Consider the following 13,162-nt stretch of genomic DNA (forward strand, 5'->3'; position numbering starts at 1 on the left):
GAAACTAAAGTTTATTAAAGTGATTGATAGCTGTCAGAGAAAGATAAATACCACATGATTTCATTCATATATGGAATTTAGGAAACAGAATGTATGAACATATGGGAAGGGGGAAAAAAAGAGAGAGGGAAGCAAGCCATAAGAAACATTTAATGATAGAGAACAAACTGAGGGCTGCTGGAGGGGCAGGGGAATGGGCTAAACGGGTGATGACATTAAGGAGAGCACTTGTTATGATGAGCACTGGGTGTTATATGTAAGTGATGAATCACTAAATTCTACTCCTGAAACCAACATTATGCTATATGTTAACTAACGAGAATTTAAATAAAAATTTGGAAGAAAAACTTAGAGTCTGGTAATGGTGGTCCTTAAAACATAGTTTCCTGTCTAATGGAGTAATGTCCACTAAGTTCTAGCTGGTGTTTACATGGTGAGAATAAGAGAACAGTTTCCTAAGAAAGGCATAAAACTTGACATCACTCCACTCATTCATTCATTCATTTATGTGAAAGTAACATAGCATAAAATTAACCATTTTAAGGTAAAAAACTTCAGTAGCATTTAGTACATTCATAATATTGTGCAATCACCACGTCTATCTAGTTCCAAAACATTTATATCACTCCAAAATAAAACCTTGTACCCATATGCAGCTCTCTCCAATCCCCCTTTCTTCCAGCAACTGGAAATGACCAATCTGCTTTCTATTTCTATGGATTTACCTATTCTGGGTAGTCCATATAAATGGAATTATATAACATGTTCTCTTTTGGTTCAAATTTCTGAAATAAATCCATTTTAAATATGGCCACAATGCTGAAAAGAAAAAAAAAAAACAATGAACAATGAACAACATTATGGGGTTAGATAAACATGTTAGGGTAGGTATGGCCCAGCAGCCACTAGCTAATAGCATCTGTTCTGATGTGAAAAGAGACAGAAAAGGCCATAGATAGAAGGGGACTGGCAAGATGTTTTCCAGGAAGGGAGGGATTGAGCTGGGTCACCACATTTATAAATCCAGTCAAAGACACAGAATTTTATTTTATTATTTTATTTTTTTAAACTTTATTCATTTTTTAAGAGAGAGAGTGTGAGCAGGGGAGAAGCAGAGACAGAGGGAGACAAAGAATCCAAAGCAGGCTCCAGGCCCTTAGCTATCAGCACAGAGCCTGACGCGGGGCTCGAACTCATGAACTGTGAGATCATGACCTGAGGTGAAGTCAGATGCTCAACTGACTGAACCACCCAGGTGCCCCAAGACACAGAATTTTATAAAAAGAGTCTAATAGAATCATGGTTTAGATAGGAAAGCCAAGCCCAATATTCCAAGAAGTCCTAGAAAGTAGAGAATACAGAAAAGTATTCCAAAAGTGGCAATCAAGTAGACTGCAGATTTACAAAGCATGGAGGATTAAAGAAGAAGAAGAAAAAAGTTACTGGGTAATGGTGCGCCTCGGTGGCTCAGCCGTTAAGCATCCGTTAAGCATTCGGCTCAGGTCATGATCTCACGGTTGGTGGTTTGAGTCCCACATTGACTGAGTTTGAGCCTCGCTTTGGGTGAGCTCGTGCCCTGCTTCAGATGAACTCGAGCCCTGCATCGGATAAACTTGAGCCCTGCATCGGGTGAGCAGAAGCCCCATTCATCTCTCTCTCCCTCTCACTCTATCTCTCTGCCCCTCGCTCACTTGTGCCCTCTCTGTTTCTCTCAAAAGAAAGAGAGAGAAAGAAAGAAAGAAAGAAAGAAAGAAAGGGAGAAAGAAACTTTGTTGGTTATTGGGTAAAATAGAAATGTGAGGGATTATGCCAATTGGAACTCAGCTTGAAGTATAGCTTTGCTTTGATACTTAACATTTTAGTCTCAGACTCTCCATCAGGAAAAAAAAAAACCACATTGCGCTGAATTGCTGTTAACTTATAGATATTATTTATATAGTACCTGGCACAAAAAATTATTAAGTGTCAATTATTATAATAATAACATTGGTATTGACAGAGTTATTTTTTTTATTTTCTTTCAACAGAGTTTAAACCAATGCTCTTAGAATAGACATTTTTGCTCTCTGGACTGCCTTGCTATTCCCGTTGTGTGTAGGTGGGACAGATATGGCATATCCTCAAAGTGTTTAAGTAGATCCCAAATAGAATGTAGAGGTGTGTTTTACAAAAGTATATGAAACAGCCTTACCACTGGTTAAGGGGAAGAGTCATGGGCTTTTAAATTGAATATAAAATATTTTTACTCATCGGAAAGGATGACAGATGGACAGTGTGACCCCCTGTAATCCTTTTTAGTGGTGGAAATGACAGTCAGTGAGGGATTAAGCCTGTCAGTGTCACACTGCCAGCTGGACAGATCTCAAATTTAGAAGGACAACTTCTGTGTCAGACTAAGTAGGTCAAATTTTTGTGCCTTTTCCATAAAGTCCACTGCCAAGCAGAGGGTGAAATTCAGGGCACTTGTTGATTTGACAAGACTTAGATTTAACTTTTTCAAATATTTTTAGTAATTATCTCGGAATTTAACAACAGTAAAGAATTATGTCAACACCTTTATAATATAAACAGTATTTTGGTCTATATTCAACTAGTTTTGTGGGGCGCCTGGGTGGCTCAGTCAGTTAAGCGTCTGACTTCAGCTCAGGTCGTGATCTCACGGTTCGTGGGTTCAAGCTCCTCATTGGGCTCTGTGTTGAGAGCTGACAGCTTGGAGCCTGGAGCCTGCTTCAGAATCTGTGTCTCCCTCTGTCTCTCTGCCCTCCCCTGCTCACCTCTCTCTCTCTTCCTCTCTCTCAAAAATAATAAACATAAGAAAAATGTAAGGGGAGGGGCCAAGATGGTGGAGCAGCATGGAAGTTCTCTGCTTCTCTTTTCCCCAAAATGCAGCTAGATCAGCACCAAACCATTTTGCACACCTAGAAAAGCGATCTGAGGATTAACACAACTACCTGCATAACTTGAGCCACAGAATTCAGCAAGTTGATTGAAGTTAATTTTCTTAGTGGAGATGAATGCAATCTTACCATGACAGAATTTCCCAAATAACAGTGTAAGTTTTAAAAAACTAAAAATGCTTCATGAAAAATGGGCATGTCCATGTGACGCGTACAAAGATAAGAACAAGAGCAGGAAGGAAGGTCATCACCAAAAGGATGAGACGCCAAAAGAACAATCCATTAGAGGAATAATTGAGCTGGAATTCATTAAAATTTAAAACTCCTGCTCTGTGCAAGACACTGTCAAGAGAATGAGAAGGCAAGCCACACACTGGGAGAAAATATTTACAAAAGACACATAAGATAAAGGACTTTTGTCTAAAATATACAAAGAACTCCTAAAATTCAACAATAAAAAAACAAACCACCTGGTTTAAAAAATGAGCCAAAGACCATAACAGACACCTCACAAAAGATACACACATGGCAAATAGGCATGTGGAAAAACTATTGACATGATGTGTCATCGGGGAAATGCAAATTAAAACACCAGCGAGGTACCACTACATGCCTATTAGATGGGCCAGAATTTGGAACACAGACAACAGCAAATGCTGGTGAGGATGTAGAGAGACAGGAACTCACATTCGCCACTGGTAACAATGCAAAACGGTATAGACACTTTGGAAAACAGTGTGGCAGTTTCTTGCAAAACTAAACATACTCTTACCATACAATCCAGCAGTTGTGCTCTTTGGTATTTATCCAAAGGAGTTGAACATTTAGAATCCACACAAAAACCTGCACATGGATGTTGCTAGCAGCTTTATTTATAATTGTCAAAATATAGAAGCAAGCAAAATGTTCTTCAGCAGGTGAATGGATAAATGGTAGCATATCCAGACAATGGAAAATAATTTAGATCTAAAAAAAAAAAAAAAAAAAGAGCTATCAAGCCATGAAAAGACATGAAAGAAATGTAAATGCGTATTATTAAGTGAAAGAAGCCAATCTGAGAAGATTACACGCTGTATGATTTCAAATATATGATACTCCGGAAAAGGCAAAATTATGGAGACAGTAAAAAGATTGCCAGGGGTGAGGGTTGGAGGAAGGGATGAATAGAGGACTTTTAGGGCAGTGAAAATACTCTGTATGACATATAATGATGGATACACATCATTACACATTTGTCCAACACCACAGAATGTACCACAATGCCAAGGGTGAACACCAGTGTAAACTGTGGAGTTTGGTTGATAATGATGTATCAGTGTAGGTTCATCAGTCATAACAAATGTACCCCTCTGGTGGGGGGGCTGGTGATGATAATGGGGGAGGCAGTGCATGTGTGGGGACAAGGGCTATATGGGAAATCTGCACCTTCTCAGTTTTGTTGTGACTCCAAGACTGCTCCAAAAAATAAAGTCCTTTTAATTAAAAAAAAAAAAAGAAGAAAAGAAAAAGAAAAAAAAAAAGTACAATGAGTTTGAGAGAGGTTAGGTAACTTGACAAAAGTTATAGAGTGAGCAGGTGGTAAAGCTAATCTTTAAAACCCTATTTGAGGGCGCTTGAGTGGTTAGTCAATTAAGTGTCCAACTTCAGCTCAGCTCAGGTCATGATCTCATGGTTCGAAAGTTCGAGCCCTGCATCGGGCTCTGTGCTGACAGCTCAGTGCCTGGAGCCTGCTTTGGATTCTGTGTCTCCCTCTCTCTGCCAGTCTCCCCCTCATGCTCTTTCTCTCTCTCTCTCAAAAATAAAATAAACGTTAAAAAACTTAAAAAATATCTCTTTAAAAAATAAAATAAATAAATTAAAAATAAAACCCAATCTGACTCCAATCTCTTACTTTTAACTACAGTGCTCTGGTGCCTCCAAAGTATAATAAAGCAACTGCTTCCCAAATGTTGATTTTCTTGATCACCAAGTTTTCTAAGCAGACTTTCTATATTTTCATTTATATCATTGATTTTAAAAGAAGAGACCCCAGTGGCAAGCTTTGAGAAGCCCTTTTAAAGGCTGAGGTCTTATAAGAAGTTGATGCATCTGATGTCAAAGAGGTTACTGCCTGTGTTCTCCTCTAGGATTTTGATGGTTTCCTATCTCACATTTAGGCCTTTAATCCATTTTTGAATTTATTTTTGTCTACGGTGTAAGGAAATCGTCCAGTTATATTTTTCTGCATGTTGCTGCCAAGTTTTCCCAACACCATTTGTTGAAGTGGTGTTCTTTTTTCTGTTGGATATTCTTTCCTGCTTTGTCAAAGATTAATTGCCCATACAGATATGGACTTATTTCTGGGTTTTCTATTCTGTTCATTGATCTATGTGTCCATTTTTGTGCCAGTATCACACTGTCTGGAAAACAGTATGGATGTTCTTCAAAATTTAAAAATAGAACTACCTTACTGTCCGGCATTTGCACTAATAGGTATTTAAATACCCAAAGGAAACAAAAATATTGATTCAAATATTGAATCAAATTTAAACATACAACCTGATGTTTAAAGCAGCATTATGAACAATAGCCACATATTGGAAAGAGCCCAAATATGTCCATCAACTAATGAATGCACACACACACACCCCATGGAATATTACTCAGCCATAAAAAAGAATAAAATCATGCCATTTGCAATGATATGGATGGAGCCAGAATGTATTATGCTAAGCAAAATAAGTCAGTCAGAGAAAGGCATACCATATGACTTCACTCATATGTGGAATTAAAAAAACAAATGAATATAGAAGAGAAAAAAAAGAGAGGCAAACCAAGAAATAGACTCTTAACTATAGAGAACAAACTGATGGTTACCAGAGGGAAGATAGGTGGGAGGATGGGTTAAATAAATGATGGGCATTAAGGAGGGCATTTATTGTGATGAGCACTGGGTTTTTTATGTGGGTGATGAATAACTAAATTCTATACCCGAAACCAATGTTGCATTGTAAATTAACTAACTAGAATTTAAATAAAACTTGAAAAAATATAAAGGCTAATGTCCTTATTTTAATCAGCACCCACGGGTACATTAAATCCATTTTATTGAAATATTATCTACTCCGTATTTCTCAAACTTTCCATAAGAACGAAATAAGTCTTTTCCAAATCCTTAAGTCCATTTGCATTGTGCCTACAATTTTCCCCTGATAGAACAGTCAAATTACTTTGTCAAAAAAGTTGTATAACCTTTCCAGAAAACAATTCAGAAGTACATACCAAGGCTCACAAAAATGCTCTTATTCAATCATCTCATAAAATTGCCCTTCAGGAATACATGCCAAGGAAATAACTCAGCTTTTTGTACATAAATCTTTTTCTGGGTTTTAGATTCTCTTATAATTTTTCTATTTTAATGTTCTGCGCTACTTAGAAAGATAAAAACACAAGAACAGTAAAAATGAAATTACAAGTCATGTTACAGTTCACACTGAACTGCTGCACAGACTTAAATACTGATTTTGAAAAATATGTATTAACGTGGGCAAAATGTTTATAAGACATGTGAAAAATAAAGATGCAGATGCATAAAGTATGATCTAATGTCTAAAGTATATTTACATGTATAAATGGTGTTTATTATATACATATACTAAATATTTAGACTTTCCTATGCTTCATTAGTCTATAGATGTAATGAATATATATATATATTCATTATTCATATATATATTTTTCACTGGGTTATCCAGTCTCCTGCAAAGCTGTCCCCAAGAATTTCTGAAACACTAAAAGTATTTCCAAAACATAAGTCTATGTATTTCTAAATACAAGTAATTTAAGTATATTTCTGAAATATACATACCATTGACCATTGAATAACACAGGCTGGAGCTGCTCAGATCCACTTAACATGTGGATAAATACTGCACAGTACTGTAAATACATTTTCTCTTCCTTATGGTTTTCTTAATAACATTTTCTTTTCTCTAGCTTACTTTGTTATGAAAATACAGTTTATAATACATATAACATACAAAATATGCATTAATTGACTGTTCATGTTATCAGTAAGGCTTCTGGTTAACAGTTGGCTACTAGTAGTTAAGTTTTAGGGGGAGTCAAAAGTTTTATATGGATTTTCAACTATGCAGAGAGTCGGTCCCTCTAATCCCTGCATTGTTCCAGGATCATCTGTATATTCAAGTACTTAGCTATATTCAGGAAATTCAAGTATTTCTGAAATATATGTACTGTGTATTATCTAGCCTCCTGCAAAATTTTCCACCAGTATTTCTGAAAGTCTTATGGAAGTACACATGGATATGTTACTTAACCACCACTCTCCACTCAGAATGTTTTCTCTGGGGCTGCCCTACTAAGCATAGCTGTCTTCTGCCAGAAAGTCTCACCATTACCTTTCATCAAACACTATTCTCAAGTGACTACATAATCCCTCCCTCCCCCAAGAAAAAGAAAAAGAAAGCTTACAAGCTTCCAACAGCTCCAATGGATAATAACTTCTGCCTTCCCTAAAATATTCTAGATGCTTGTTTTCATGTATTATTTTCATAGTGGCTTGCTGATTGTCTGGAACCTGCAGTTCAAGATATTGAAAGCCCTAGCAAATCACTAAATCTGAAAAATGTTTTAAACTCTCCCATATTTTCTATAGGGCATACCAGCAAGATTATTACCTATATTTTCTTAGGATTTGTGCTTACCACCTATTTGGAAACTGAATATCTTACATATTTTATGGCATCATTCAAGGAGCAATGCTGAGGTTATATCACCAAGACATTTATTCACATGTCTGCAAGATATTGCTAGTATAATTATTTCATGTATTTAAACTTATTCTTGCCATGAATTCACAACACTAATAATTTATCCATGATCCACTCAAAGAGAGTAAGTATCATTAAGATTCCTTAGGGGATATTTTGAATTTTGGTAGAGTCCCCTAGAAATGATGGATACTATCTTGACCATTTCTGTCTTAGCCATAGGGATATAAAATATTATTATTCTGTGTACAGTTCTATACATTGTATACTGCTTGATGATAGGGAGCACAATATCTAAGGGAGTGCCATTTACATCCTAGTCACCACAGATTCATATAAAATGTTTTATTATAAATAATTGCATAGTTGAAATTATTATATGTTGTTTTAGGAAGCATTATATCTCCTGTAAGGGATTGACTTTGTCTAGTTTGCAAAAAGGCATCATGCGAACTTCCAGAAGAGCTAGGACTGATCATGGTCACTTACAAATTAAACTTTGAATGGTCCCAGGTAATACTCAGGTAACTAAGAGGGGCTGGGTTGATAGAATGATGACACTAAGAGAGAGAGGGGAAGGAAGGAAAGATAAATTATACTCAAGAATTGGAACTGTGAAACAGAACTCAGAAAAAAATTAGGGTTGAAAATCTAGAGTTGAATTCATGAGCATATATGAGACCAACCAAACAGATGGTGTACATGTGACACAAGAATATACTCAGGGATGGGGCGCCAGGGTGGCTCAGGCAGTTAAGCATCTGACTTCAGCTCAGGTCATGATCTTACAGTTGGTGAGTTCCAGCTCCCCATTGGGCTCTGTGCTGCCGGTGCACAGAGCCTGTTTTGGATCCTCTATCTCCCTCTCTCTTTGCCCCTCTCATGCACGCATACATTCTCTTTCTCCCTCCCGCCCCCCCCCCCCACCTTTGAAATAAATAAACATTAAAAAGAAGAATATACTCAGGGATAAGAAAATCAATAATTGAGCCCTGAAGGCAGAAAGGGGAAAAGGGTAGTCAGAAACCCAAATAGAAAATGGTCAGAGTATTAAGAGGATAGATGAAATAATACCATGGAAACAAAAAGAAACTCTTAAGAGGAATAGACAATCCATACTGTCAAGAGTAAAGACAGGTCGAAGAGAATGAGAATTGAAAAGAGTAGATTCTATGTAAAGATTGGTGTGGGAATTAAATGACAATGAGTTGCGAGAGACCGGAAAGTGAATAACTAATAGTAATAAATAGAGACTGGATTCTTACGAAATCTGGTTTTGAATCAAGAGAGATTATCATTCCAAATGTAATTTTTCATAGAACAAAAATGTTACATTAGAGATCAGTCTTTAGTACTGACTTAGTTCATAATGAAAGAACAGTACTTCTTTAGTTCATAATGAAAGGCCAAAACTGCAGATTTAGGATTAATGCTGCAGGAGATAGATGCTGTTGCAACTCTTGTAATAAAAACACAACTAAATAAAACAATATATGTTAATAATAAATTGCTTTTTGGGGTGCCTGGGTGGCTGAGTCAGTTAAGCGTCCAACTTCAGCTCAGATCACGATCTCACAATTTGTGAGTTCGAGCCCCACATCAGGCATGCTGCTGTCAGCACAAAGCCTGCTTCAGATACTCTCTCCTTCTCTCTCTGCCTGTCTCTGTGCTCTCTCAAAGATAAATAAACATAACTTAAAGATAAAATAAAATATTAAAAAGTAATAATAACAAATTTCTTTTTATGTATCTTGAATGTGGGTGGCTGGGGAATATAGGTTTTATTTAAGGATTTTGAGTTGGTAGATAGGTTTTATAGAAGGACTCTGATGTGAACTTCCAGAAATTCATTGTCTTTAATTTCACTTCTTAACAAACGATTGGGCTTTACCTCTATTTATCTCTGTCACTGTCATTAGTCACATAGTTTCTGGCTTTTATTTGGAGTTGTTTAGGTGTTTATGAGTATGAAAGGGGGGGAGGGAAAAGATACGGTAGTGAAAACATGTATAAAGAAACCAGCTCAAGGCTAGTGTGGAGAAAAGTATCTTCTGCGATTCAAAGGCATTTTTTTAAGTACTTTTATATCCAAGGTGATCAAATCTTGAAACAGTCTATATTCTAATTTTTACTTAAAAGGAAAAGGGCAAGAAAAGCAAAATGGTGAAAGAGAAAGTTGCAAGGGGTCGACAATGAAGGAAGAGTGAGAAGAAAAAGGTCAGCATTCAACTGACCAAGAAATTAAATTAATTTTCCAGAATAGATGAGTCTCATAAACTCTCACCATGCTGCCGCAATAAAATACTTCGGCTGCCCATAGGATAAAACGAAAGGATGAAATTTAGTTACCTACACTGTCATGGAGAGAAAAGTCAACTGTCAAGGGGAACTTCTTGTATCTTAATGGTTTCTCAGCCACAGGAAAACCAGACTCATTTAAAGACAAAATTGAATGTGTTAGTATTTGGAAGACTATAAATATGACGCCTTACAAAGAAAAGGGGGAAAAAAGCTGACCAAAGCGTTGTTTCATGTCTGCAAATACTGTACTGCTGGGGCGTCCTAAAAGCATTAAATGGGCTTCAAAAGATTAATATCAACAGTTGCTACAAAGTATGTAATAGGAAATATTAAGGTAACAATTAAAAAGAGTCTTCCTTACTTCCCCTACCTCTCTCCCCCTACCATCTCCCCTGAACCGCTCCAGGCTCAGATTCCTTCACAGATGCATTCTACCTAATACTTAAGGAATACGTAATACTAGTTGTACACAAACCCTCAGAATATAAAACGGGAGGACATCTTTCTCGACTCCTTTTATAAGGCCAGAATTATTCTAATCTTAAAACCAAACCAACACACGATAAGAAAATTACACACCAATATCCTTCATGAAAATAGATGTAGAAATATTTAACAAAATATCAGCAAATAAAATTCAGCAATATATAACAAGATAATATGGCTTGACAACTGGCATCTATCATAGGAATGTATAATGTTAACAAACTTTAAAAAATCATATCACCGTCTTAATAGATACAGAAAAGGCATTTTATAAAATGTAAACCTATTTCTGATTTCGAATTCTCACCTAAGTAAGAATCAAAGGCAAATTTCTCAATCTGACTTAATACTCAAGGTGAAAAATAGAATATTTCCCCCCAAGATTGCAATATTTACTTTCACTGTTATATTCAACACTACTCAAAATCCTAAACAGTGCAAAAGGCAAGAAAAAGAACTAAATGGCCTAGAAACTGGAAAGAAAGAAAGAAAGAAAGAAAGAAAGAAAGAAAGAAAGAAAGAAAAGAGGCACTATGTCTAAAAAACCTTAAGTCATCTGCAAAAGAGGTGTCAGAGATAATAAATGAATTTAGCAAGATTGCAGGACACGAAGTCAATAAAGAAATCAGTTATCTACATACTAGCAAAGAACAATTGGAAATCTTGAAATTTAATTTTACTAACATATGCAATAGCTTCAAAAACCATGAAATACTTAGGGGTAAATTTAGTAATAATGTGCAAAACATGTCACACTGAAAATTATAAACCATTGCTAATAGAAATAAAAGAGTCCCCAAGTAAATGGGGAGATACACTATATTCATGGATCAGAAAGTCCAATTTCATTAAGGGGTCAATTCTCCCTAAATTGCTTTGTAGATTTAATTTCAAAATCCTAGCAGTCTTTTTGTTGTTGAGATTGACAAGCTGATTTTATAATTAATATGGAAATGTAATGAAGAATAAATTCGAAGGGCTTTTGCAAAAGTAAAAATATAGATCAATAGAACAGAGTCCATAAATGGGCTCACATATATATGAACAATTGATTTTTAACAAATATCTAGAAGCAACTCAATAGGTAAGTATAACATTTTCAACAAATGGTTCTGAAACAACTGCATAGCCATATGCCAAAAAATGAACCTTGATTGCTACTTCACAGCACGTACAAAAATTATTGTGAAATGTATCATGAACTAAAACATAAGAGCTAGAGGAGACTGGGTGGCTCAGTCGGTTAAGCGTCTGACTCTTGACTTCAGCTCATGTCATGATCTCAGAGTCTGTGAGTTCAAGCCCTACCCTGGGCTCTGCACTGCCGGTGCAGAGCCTGCTTGGGATTCTCTCTCTCTTTCTCTCTCTGCCCTTCCTGCTCACTCTCTTTGTCAAAATAAATAAATAAACTTTAAAAAATTTTTAAAAATAAAACATGAAAGCTAAAACTATCAAACTTCTAAAGGAACACATAAGAGAAAATCTTTGTAGCATTAGTTTAGGCAAAGATTTCCTATTTAAGATTAGAAAAGCACAAACCATAAAAGATGAAAAAAAATCAATAATTTGAACTTCATCAACATTTTAAAACTTACTTATTAAAAGACAATGTAAGCTTCTTGTCCAGACGAGATGGCATAGACTCATTTCTCACTGCCCCTCAACTATATACATTACAACTATAAACATTAAAATAACGTATGAGGCAACCAAGGGAGAAACCTGGAAGCTACTAAGAGAAACAATAGTTTGGGATAGCAGGACTAGAGAAATGACACAGAAAAGGGCATCTTACCTCTCTCCCTACCCAACAGAAGAAGGAGATCAAGATCTGGTGTTTCTCTGTTCCCAACCTAGAGATAAAAGGCAGCCCAGGCAAGCCCATTCCAAACCTAGGTTGAAATGAAGCATAGATGAGCCTGGCACCACTGGTGAGGAGGAAATATCTCAGAGCCCTGTTGAAATAATTGGCCAAGGAAGTGCTCTTCTTCCCCTCCAAGCCCGAGACTTCCCTCCTATAACTAAGAAATTTAGTTTTACTCTGACTCCTATAAGTCAGAGTATCTGGGAGCCCCAGCCACAACAAATTGTCCAGGCCTAGAAACCTCTTTGTCTTGCAGACCTGAGATGCTCTTTTCCCACCAGGATACAGCAGACTGCCCATCCTGGGGATACCCTTCTACCCCCTCAGCACTAGCAGAGACCAGTGGGAGCCCCAGATAAAGCAGAAAGAACAAAATAACACCACAGAGTGCCTGAAAATTGAACTGTCAGAGGAACCACAGCCCACAAAAGAAGCCTATGACCTGTATTCTAAACCTAAAGCCTGCTGAAGGAAAAATCTCAAAGGAATTTAAAAAATACAGACAACTGAATGAAAATACTATATCAAAGTATGCGGAATGCAACTAAAGCAGTGCCAAGAGGGAAATTTATTCCACTAAATGTCTTCATTGGAAATAAGAAAAGACCTCAAATTAACCATCAAAGTTCCTGCCTACACAAACTAGAAAAATGAAAGAAAAATAAACCCAAAGCCAAAAGAATGAGAATATTAAAGCGTGACTAGAAATCAATGGAACTGATAACAGGAAATGGGTAGAGAAATCAATGAAACAAAACTGGGATCTTTTTTAAAAATTCAATAAAATTGATAAACTTCTAGCAAGATTGACGAGAATCAAAAAAGAAAACACTCAAGAAAAC

The 13,162-nt window shown here is 36.4% G+C and overlaps 1 pseudogene; it reads left to right on the forward strand.

Annotated features, from left to right (window-relative positions):
• LOC132684262 (large ribosomal subunit protein eL20 pseudogene) overlaps positions 1 to 12,789 on the forward strand; it is a 30,332-nt pseudogene extending 17,543 nt beyond the window's left edge.
• The last annotated feature ends 373 nt before the right edge of the window (positions 12,790 to 13,162 follow it).

The sequence above is a fragment of the Panthera onca genome, chromosome C2 (assembly GCF_046562875.1).
Source record: "Panthera onca isolate mPanOnc1 chromosome C2, mPanOnc1 haplotype 2, whole genome shotgun sequence".
Taxonomy (NCBI): Eukaryota; Metazoa; Chordata; class Mammalia; order Carnivora; family Felidae; genus Panthera; species Panthera onca.